We start from the raw sequence: 11031 nt of genomic DNA on the forward strand, positions 1-11031 counted from the left end.
AGAATCTTACTCCATATCTGCTTGCCCACACATTTTTCCTTTACATGGCTCAAGCAGTGTGTGGGGTAGTGATTACATCTGCTTGTCCACTAAATTAAAATGAGATCAAAAACAAAAATACACCCCAAAATTGTGTGTTTGCTAAACAGTTTATAGTGGAAATAGTAAAATGCATGTTTTCCCTTAATAAAATGCATAAATATAATTTTTTTTAAATTGAACAAAAACAATATTTTTAACTTTGACAGGGGTGACAGAGGTAAGAGATCGTCCCTCCACTTCTGCAACAATCAGACAGAGCAGTTTGAATCCCGCTCTGTCTGCCTCTGTCATTGTGTCCTTGGGCAAGACCCACCTTGCCAGCTGTGGCTACTATCCAGTTGCCACCATCAAAGTGTGAATGTGTGTGTGAATGGGTGAATGACTGAATGTGGTTTGAAGGGCTTTGGGGTGCTCTGGAAAAAACACTACAAGTACAAGCCAAGCCATTATGGGCTTTTGTGGAGTTCTTTAATAAGTCTTTATTGAATCCCAAAAACTGCTTACTTACTGAGATAGTATTAGCAAAACAAAAAATGCTTCAATCTGTCAAAATGCCTCCTCTAAAGCTGGCTGAGGATCAGATGATCAAATGTTTTTAATCCGAGGCACCTGGGCGCTTCTTATCACCTTAATCTCTGAAGTGATAAGGTTGGACGTGTTCTTCCAAAGCTGCTTTTATTCAGTTTTCTTTAAATAACCAAACAGGATGGTAAATTTGTTCTTTGTTGTGGTCACTATAATTTTATATTTTCAGACTTAGCTACTGGATAATTTTTCAGTAATGTTGTGGTATGCCAACAATTGTATTTTAAAATATATGCTTTTTTGTGTGAAATTACATAGGAAAGAAGGTGGAATGAAAAGCCCTTCCTGCCCTTTAAACCAGAATTTACTGTCTTAGTCTGAATAATTATAGCTCAGCCATGGAAGGCTGCAGTCTGGTCTGTCACTGCTTCAGATACCATTATCACATTAAATCACTGGTTTTCTCATTAGTGTTGTAAAATGAAATACTCTCCATCCGTCCATTCATCTTACTCCTTCCCACCTCGACTCCCCTGCCAAAGATGCACACAAGTACTTCTTCAAGCAAAGTGTTGTCCCACAAAGACATACCTCTTTGAAGTAGGTTTTTTGAGAGGGGGTGGGCAATGGGACCTTTTACAGTCACATTAATCCCTCTGTTCGTAATTTCACGCACAGCTTGGGCTTGGTGTTATTTTCACAACCTTTCACCACTAAACCCTGTGAATCCTGAAACACTACACCTCTCCTTCTACTCCCTGCTCTCTCGGCATCTCTGTTTTCTCCAAGGCAGAGAACTTCTCCATTTCCTCTCACCAAAGTCTTCTCTCAGGACAGAAGGTGGAATGAAAAGCCAGATCACGTGAGACAGAACTTTGGCCACCAGTGTTGAAGATATGTTAACTTCTGGCTCCACTCTTGAAATAGTCAGCAGAAAGGAAATGTTTGAGCCATAGTTTTCAGGGTGAAATAATAAACACCAGCAAGATGTGTGTGATGCAAGAATGAAATACTGGCATTAATTTAGTAATTTTTTTCTTTAGTAAACTTTAACAAATTGTCTAAGTATGACTTATTCAGATGTTGCATAGATTTTCTTTTGTACTGTGACCTTCGAATAGCTTAGTTTTCTGGCATTGTGGGGCAATATAGAACAGATACAGAACAAAACAGCATTTTATAATGGAAGTAGCAACTGAAATAACAATAATAATTTTCTCTTTTTTTTCTGGAATTAGTGTCACATTTGACTTTTGCATATTATCCAAATAGAAAGGACATATGCTAGAAGACATTAGTTATTGATCTGCAATAGCTTACTTGCACAAGTACAAACACCTTTGAACAAGATTCCTTAGGGTCTATGACTTGATGCAACAACTCATGTTACGCTCAACGTTTTCTGTGTAAATACAATAATCTAAGAATTTAATTTGTTTGTATAGTCTTTTACATATGATATACAAAATAAGATAGTAATCAGGAAACTTAACATACACTACAGTAATAATAAATATATATATATACATTCTAATGGACCAATGCTTAAATAAATTTATGATGTACAATCTGTAATCTAAACTAAATGGAGAAAAAAACGTAAAACTGCCCAACGTTTTCAACAGACATGCTAATAATTACGGTTACAGCCTAACTCCTTCTGCAAGAATGCTATCAGTTGATATTGTTTCGCCTGATGTCAAGCAATGGTCACCTAAAAGGTAGCTAACTTTTAGGTTACCAGCAGGTTATCAGTAATGTCTAATCAACACACATAATTATCTCAAAATAGCATTAGTGTTGCATTTTTTGCTCAGTTCTCATCTTAAGCTATTTTGTTTATGTCATGATCTGTGTTTTTCCTTGTTTATTTAGAGTTTTCTGTGTCGTTAAGTCTCTTCGTTGTCCTGTCCTCCCCTTGATTGTTCCCAGGTGTGTCTCGTCTCTGTGATTACCCTCCCGTGTATTTAACTCCACCTGTGTTCCTTGTTCGTCGTCGGGTCCTCGTCTATGTCTAGTCAGTTCGTCGTCAGTGTTTCCTTGTGCCTGCTGTTCGTTGTTTTGACTGGCTTTCCGTAATTAAAACATCATATTCATCATACCTGGGTCCGCTGCATCTGCCTCACCACTCTCACCACCCGCATTTCCTGACAGTAGGACCCGACCAGACCGAACGGTGAGGCTCGCTATTATGGACCCAGCTGGAGTGAGGTTCCCTCCGAAAAAGCAGAGCGGACCGAGGCGGAGATCCAGCAGGGAGGACAGGGAGCTAGCTGAAGCTCTCGCCGACCTGCAGCGGGAGCTTTTCCGGGGAACAAGGCTGGTGTTAGCACCCCCCGGGTACGGCCCCCGTCGATTCCTTCGTCCGGGAAGCCAGCGACCTGAGCCGCCGGTGGAACCGGCCCCTCGTCGCTTTCCGGAAACACCTCCTCCGCCGTCTACCCGGAGACAGCGACGTGAGCCGCCGGTGGACCCGGCCCCTCGTTGCTTTCCGGGAACACCTCCTCCGCCGTCTACCCGGAGACAGCGACGTGAGCCGCCGGTGGACCCGGCCCCTCGTCGCTTTCCGGAAGCACCTCCTCCGCTGCGAGCTCGGAGACAGCGATGGGAGCCGCCGAGGGACCCGGCCCCTCGTCGCCTTCCGGAGCTGTCGCCCCCGCAGCCGGTTCCAAGGCTTCGCTGCGGCTCGCCCCCGCAGCCGTTTCCAAGGCTTCGCTGCGGCTCGCCCCCGGAGCCCGTTCCGAGGCTTCGCTGCGGCTCGCAGCCGCTTCCGAGGCTTCGCTGCGGCTCGCCCCCGCAGCCGTTTCCAAGGCTTCGCTGCGGCTCGCCCCCGGAGCCCGTTCCGAGGCTTCGCTGCGGCTCGCAGCCGCTTCCGAGGCTTCGCTGCGGCTCGCAGCCGCTTCCGAGGCTTCGCTGCGGCTCGCCCTCGCAGCCGCTTCCGAGGCTTCGCTGCGGTTCGCCCCCGCAGCCGGGACCGAGGCTCCGCTCCGGCTCACCTCCAGCCGGCGCACCCGAGGCCGAATCAGCCGGCGTTCCAGCCGGCGCACCCGAGGCCGAATCAGCCGGCGTTCCAGCCGGCGCACCCGAGGCCGAATCAGCCGGCGTTCCAGCCGGCGCACCCGAGGCCGAATCAGCCGGCGTTCCCGCCGAGACCCCGACTCCCGAGACTCTCTACGTTCCCTCCGAGACCCCGACTCCCGAGACCCCCTGTGTTCCGACCGAGACCCCCTGTGTTCCAACCGAGACCCTCTACGTTCCTTCCGGGACCCCGACTCCCGAGACCCTCTGCGTTCCTCCTGAGACCCTGACCCTCTGTGTTCCTCCTGAGACCCCGACTCCCTGTGTTCCTCCAGAGACTCCCTGCGTTCCTCCCGAGACCCCGACTCCCGAGACCCCCAGTGTTCCGACCGAGACTCCCTGCGTTCCTACCGAGACTCCCTGCGTTCCGACTCAGACCTCCAGCGTTCCACCCGAGACTCTGACCTCCAGCGTTCCACCCGAGACTCTGACCTCCAGCGTTCCACCCGAGACTCTGACCTCCAGCGTTCCACCCGAGACTCTGACCTCCAGCGTTCCTCCAGAGACCCTGACCTCCAGCGTTCCTCCAGAGACCCTGACCCTCTGCGTTCCCTCCGAGACCCTGACCCTCTGCGTTCCCTCCGAGACCCTGACCCTCTGCGTTCCCTCCGAGACCCTGACCCCCGAGACCTTGACTCCCGAGACCCCGAGGACCAAGACCCCCTGCGTTCCTCACAAGACTCCCAGTGTTCCGACTCAGACCCCCGGCGTTCCCACCGAGACCCCCTGTGCTCCACCAGAGACCCTGCCTCGGGGGGCTCATCATCGCCACCTCCCGGGCCGCGGACAGCCGCTGGACCGCCTCCTGGGGTCCCGCCTCTGTGGTTCCCGCCTTCAGCGCCGCGGACGGCCGCCGGACCGCCTCCGTGGTTCCCGCCTCCAGCCCCGCGGACGGCCGCCGGACCGCCTCCGTGGTTTCCGCCTCCAGCGCCGCGGACGGCCGCCGGACCGCCTCCGTGGTTCCCGCCTCCAGCGCCGCGGACGGCCGCCGGACCGCCTCCGTGGTTCCCGCCTCCAGCGCCGCGGACGGCCGCCGGACCGCCTCCGTGGTTCCCGCCTCCAGCGCTGCGGACGGCCGCCGGACCGCCTCCGTGGTTCCCGCCGCCGCGGACGACCGCCGGACCACCTCCGTGGTTCCCGCCTCCTTTGCCTCCGCCCACCCTGTGGGTAGTTTTTTGTTGTTTTTGGACTCTTGGCCCTTCTTGTTTTTCCGCCCACGATGGTGGGTTGTTTTTTTTTTTTTTGTTGGTTTGGACTCTGGCCCGCCGTCCGGCACCCCTCCACCCACCCTTGCTGGGTTTTTTGGTTGTTTTTTTTTTCTTGGGCGTCTGGTAGCCGCCCTTGAGGGGGGGGTACTGTCATGATCTGTGTTTTTCCTTGTTTATTTAGAGTTTTCTGTGTCGTTAAGTCTCTTCGTTGTCCTGTCCTCCCCTTGATTGTTCCCAGGTGTGTCTCGTCTCTGTGATTACCCTCCCGTGTATTTAACTCCACCTGTGTTCCTTGTTCGTCGTCGGGTCCTCGTCTATGTCTAGTCAGTTCGTCGTCAGTGTTTCCTTGTGCCTGCTGTTCGTTGTTTTGACTGGCTTTCCGTAATTAAAACATCATATTCATCATACCTGGGTCCGCTGCATCTGCCTCACCACTCTCACCACCCGCATTTCCTGACAGTTTATTGATAAATTACAGGTCCAACTTCTTCTAGATACAGAACTTGTAGCTATGTCTTTTGAAGCAAATTATACAGCATGAATGGATAACGCAAACAACACATGAGAACATATTCTAACAAACTTTTGTTCTCTCAAATATGAATGAATTTCTGAAATTTTGCTATTGGTGTAGGTTTGGTCAGGATGTTCAGGTGAACAGCAAACATGTTGAGAGAAGACTTTTTTTCTGCACACCATTATGTTTGGATCTCTGTTCAAGGGGTTCTTACACACTGTTGGCTATCACCAAGTACTACACAGTTGTACCTGATACTATTTAATGGTAGAGTTAAATATAGACTTTCTTGTGTGCTGTTAACCCAATGACCTCGATCTCACATGTGGAAAGAGCCACAATTATTTTTGTTCCTGGATTTTCAGGAAATGGCTGAACTTTGTGGCGTTAACCCTCCTGCGGTCTTAAGAGATGGGGTCATTCGGATTACATGAGCTTGGCAAAGTCATACAAGACTCCAGACACCCCAGATACCTTAAAACATGTTCACCATTCACTAAATTCTCTATCACTGGCTTAGCTAATGTCTGGGAAAGTTAGCTTATGCCCCTTTTTCCACTGGCTCAGCTCGTCTCTACTCGACTTGCAAGCATTTCCACCGACTTTTTTTCTAGTCTGGCCCTGCTTTTTAGGTCCCTGCTTCGGAGTAGGGCCAGCCGGGTTGGCCCTGCTTTTGTGAGTGGCGCAAGCTTCACTCCTGTTCACTGATTTGCCGTGGTATGGTCATATGTAGCAGCAAAGAGAGAAGAAAAAGGAATGGTGCAACATTTTAAATCATAGACATAATATAATGAGTAGACCCCCCATTGGTTGCTCTGGCTTAGGAAATACAGCGGTCATCTTGGAGCAATCGTCTCTCCTACTTGGCTAAACCAAAACAGAAGCAGAAGTCTCAGCACTGCGGGATATTCTGTTCATATCGATGGACTATTGACGTGAGATATCGGGGGATAACGTTTCACAAGTAAGATGGACATAGTGTATTACCATTTATATTTTGTGAATATAATATTACTATACTGGCATTTATGCCCACTAGCAAAATGCCAGCTAATATTGACTATGGTGCTGGGTGTAATACCGGGCCCACGATGACAGCTAACCGAATTTTGTTAATCTTAAATTTTTTTTATTATTCTCTACCATTGATGTGTAGATTATGCGACAAGATGGCAAAGACTATTATTTATGTGTAATTCTTTCACTCTATCAAAAGTAACAGCTCCCATTTTAGTTTTGAAGGTTTCATAAAGAAACGATCTGAGGAAGAAGTGGGAAATGTCTTTAAGGAGAGACGGATTCACGGATTAATCTCAGCTGCTGAATCTCTCTTAAGCAATAACTCCTCGGCTGGAAAACATGAATAAAATTTATATAGACATTATGTATATAACCATGTGTAATATGTATAGCCTAATACAGCTTTAATCATCTTTGTTTCTCTGTGATTATATTGTTTTGTGTTTGTATATTTATATAAACATGTATTAATAGTATTACTAAATAATATATAAAATAATTATGACTGGTTGTGTGCTTTGTAAAATGCTCATCACACATCAGTATCAAAATATTCTATTCTGTTTTCCCCACTAAGAATATTTAAATACGCTGAACCATGTATCAGTGAATTCAAAAATATTTAAAAACATAAACTTCCTTGTAAATGTAGCTATGATAACTGTTTGAATAAGGTTTACAGCAAAAAAAATAAAAATCTGTTTAGTATTTAGCGAGTTATGATTGATTAAATGCGCTGATACTTCATTGCGCCTGTCAAACATATAACGCTGAGTGGAGCGGTCAACCTCTCCAAGATGGCCATCCTAAATCTCGTCAGCAACAATAGGCAAGAGCGGTCCACAAGCCAGGATTTTAGCATGGGCTTACCTGGGCTGCAGCCCAGGGCCCAGGGGTGCAACTACATACTTTCTGAGGTGTATACAAACATGTCATCGGTGCCCCCCCTCCACCCTGTATGACATAAACTCATCTTTAATTAAAGAAACAATAATAATAAATGTACATATATATGAATAAATTGCTGCCTATATTACAATAAAAAAAAAGAATGAAACAAAAAACAGGGCAATATTTGATCATTTAATATATAAGTGAGTCAAAGAGCCACTTCCTATGTCTAGAACCGCCTATGGGCTGCAGGTCTGAGGCATTTTGTTAGCATGTTTTCTATTATTCTTATAGCTTGATAGGAAGCTTTATCCAGAGGGGAGAGCGGCTGGCAGGAGAGGAGGGGTGCCTAATCAGTGCCGTTCCTCTGTTATTGATCATTTCATACACTAACAGCTGTTAAGTACATAAAATGCTGACTAGAAAAAAAATTCCCCACATCGTTTTTTCGGCCCCTCTAGTGCAGCGCCCCTATGCGTTTCATAGGGTACATACCCACTTTTTGCGCCACTGCCAGGGCCCCGGCGCTTTTGGGGGCCCAAAAGATGCTTTGTATTTTTGTGAATGAATAAGGTCAGAAAGCCTTCATTTTATCACTGGCTAAGAGGATTTCTTGTAACACAAGAGAGCTCTCACATGAATAGAGCCCCTAGAGGTCAGTGAACATAACAACAATTTACATATAAATCCTTTAACAATCCTACAATGTGATTTCCTGAAGTGTTTTTTTCCTCATCTCGTCTCTCGTAGTTGAAGTGTACCAATGATAAAAATTACACACCTCTCATCTTTCTAGGTATGAAAACTTGCACAATCAGTGGCTGACTAAATACTTTTTTCCCCCACTGTATAAGTCTTTGGACAATGTATAACTCCAACAATCACTATTATATTAGTCCCAACCACAATAATGGAGAAAGTATTATGTATTAATTAATGGTTAGCTTTTTGTGTTCTCCTTATTTTTTGCTCTTGATTTTTTTGTTCATTCCAGAGTCATGAAAATTAATGTGTCAACTTTCAGTTCATTTGAACAATTCCTTTGTCATGATATGTGGTATGAGGTGGTGAGGCAGACGCAGCGGACCCAGGTTGAAATGAAGAAAATGTTGATTTTAATGATGTCAGAAATACAAAAGTCCAAAATTCAGGTACTACAGATTAAGCAAGAAGGCTAAGAGCTCAAAACACCGGTAGCAACTGGTATAGACTTGATGCCTAAACAAGACAGCGAGACAAGACGTAAGACCTGACAAGGACCTGAAAAAGAACAAGGAACACAGGTGGGTTTAAATAGATAGGGAGATAATCAGGGGAAACAAGAGACAGGTGTAACTAATCAAGGGGTAGACTGGACAACACAGAAACTCCACAGAACACAGAAACCTAAGTAAACGCATAGAAAAACTCAAATCCTAACATCCTTATCATTATAAATTATTTGCATCATGGCCAAATGTTCTCTTTGTTCTATATAATATTTATTTGTGCACAAAGAAAGTGTTACATGCATGTGACAGTCATTTTTGTGGAGAACACCATCTTTACCTTACAAGTTCATCCAAAACATGTCTGTTAAAGAAGACGTGTAAACACAACTCTGATACAATGACAGATGGTTGAGAGCCTGACAGTGCAGGAGACATGCAATCTCAACAAGCCTAGAATAGACACTGAGTGACACTAAATTAATACCTCCTTTCTCCACCTGACCATCCACACACCACATGTGTCAATCTCCTCACCATCCGGCATCTCCTGCTTTCTGGTAACTTAAGGCCTAGAGAAATAAAAAGTCTTGAAGTTGAGATATCAGCTTACACTTCCCAGCCCAACAGGACAAAAATGACAACTAGAAATACATTTACCTCTCGGAATGCCAATTAATCAGAAACTGAAGCTGACGTAGCAGCTTGATTTTGTGTGTGTGAGATAACTGAAGTTGGAGATTGAGAAATGTTGAAAGAGAAAGTGAGTGCAACCAAAAGAGAGTGATTGATGCAGTTGGACCAAGGCCTAAATTTGCCTGAGAGAAGAAGCTGCTAAGAGTGTGTATGTTGATGAGCTCTTTGTGCGCTGGGATTAAGGCTGTGAAACAAGCCACTGCTCTGTGTGTATTAACTTAAACTTAATCTTTAACTTTAAATATAAGAAAATAGTTGTAAGTCTAATGCCTTTGAAACAAATAAATTAAACTGAGTTTTTGGGCATGGGTGGGTGATTTCAGAGAGGAACTGCGGAATACTTCTGAAAACTAGCCAGCAACAATGACGGGCATAAAGAAAATAAATTCAGTGATTGTTAAACATGGTGTGAATAACTTTTGGCATGCTAATTGTGCAGATTTTTTTTTCTTTTTCAGAATTCATACTCCTTTGTCACATTTGTTGTTTTATTTTCTTCTGAGAAATGCCAGACTCGTTTCCAATCAGAAGCAAACTTCTTTGTTGAATGAAATATCTTAATAATACAGAAGCTAATTTCAAGGAGTGAATTTGCAAATTCAAACTTTTTTTAAATTATGTTTGATATGTACAGTTATAAAAATATAACAACTGAAGGTGACATAATTACCATGCTATAAGAATGGTAAAAGGCTGCGTGACAAAATTCTATGTTACAGAATTTTGAAACTTGCTGATCTGGACCATCATTTTTGTCCAGCCTCGTTTCATTAGGATGTTTTTTTTAATGAGTTCATTGAATCACAATTCAAAAGCAATGTCATGAAGATGTCCTCTCTACTGATGTGTGTTTTAGAATGGTAATTTGAAAGAGCTGTCATTGCTGGGGAGCCACAGAGAAGCAATATCGCAGCTACTGACTGCTGAACTGCAACATGTTTGGCTGGCTGGGAGAGCTAGATATGTAAGGTATCAATGGTAGACAGATGTCGCTAACCATTGCCAAGAATTTGTCAAGTTCATCACCCAAAAAAGAACCATCTAGTCACACATAGGGTTTATATTTCAGATTTAGCATGTGCATACTCACACATTCTCCACATAGTCATTTATAAATGGCTAGCAGAAAGGGCAAAGACAAATGAAGTGTGTGAATCTGTGTTACCTCAGCTTCTGTATTTTGCTATTTTGCTTGAAGCTGCACTAATAATTTGACTCCACACCAGCTGCATCATTGCATGTCTTTCCACAACTTCATGGTTGTCACAAAATGTAGCTGATCTACAAGTATAAAATTGAAAAGATGTTTGTGTGTGATGTGTATATGTGTGTGTGGGGTGGGAGGGTCCAGTCTGAGTGACTAGAGGCTCTTAACCTTTCCATTCTCCCAGTAATGTTGACATGCAGTCTAAGCTGTGTCAAGGGACAGATACTTGTCATGCCCTTTTTAACACCTCTGGCGACCTGTCCAGGGTGTACCCCGCTTCTGACCTGAAACATTCGCTGGAGATAGGCACCGGCACCTCTCCGAAACCCACTAGGGACAAGTTTGTACAGAAAATGGATGGATGTATATATCCCCACAAACCAACCCATTCCAACTCCCGACTCGTCATATATTGACACTTTGGCAGGTTCCCAGCGTCACATGTTGATGCGTCAGGTACTTCCTTCGCATCAATAATTGACAGGAGGGGGTAACCCTAACCGTAACCCTGTTACAGATGTGACGGTACCAGTGTGATTCAAATGGGCAACGTGAATTTACAACCATTAATTGAATAAATGTAAGGTTGCAATAATTCTACTTAAAAGGTAAGGCACACAGGCCCACTACAGACGAGGC

This window comes from Xiphophorus couchianus, chromosome 11 (genome assembly GCF_001444195.1).
Source record: "Xiphophorus couchianus chromosome 11, X_couchianus-1.0, whole genome shotgun sequence".
NCBI lineage: Eukaryota > Metazoa > Chordata > Actinopteri > Cyprinodontiformes > Poeciliidae > Xiphophorus > Xiphophorus couchianus.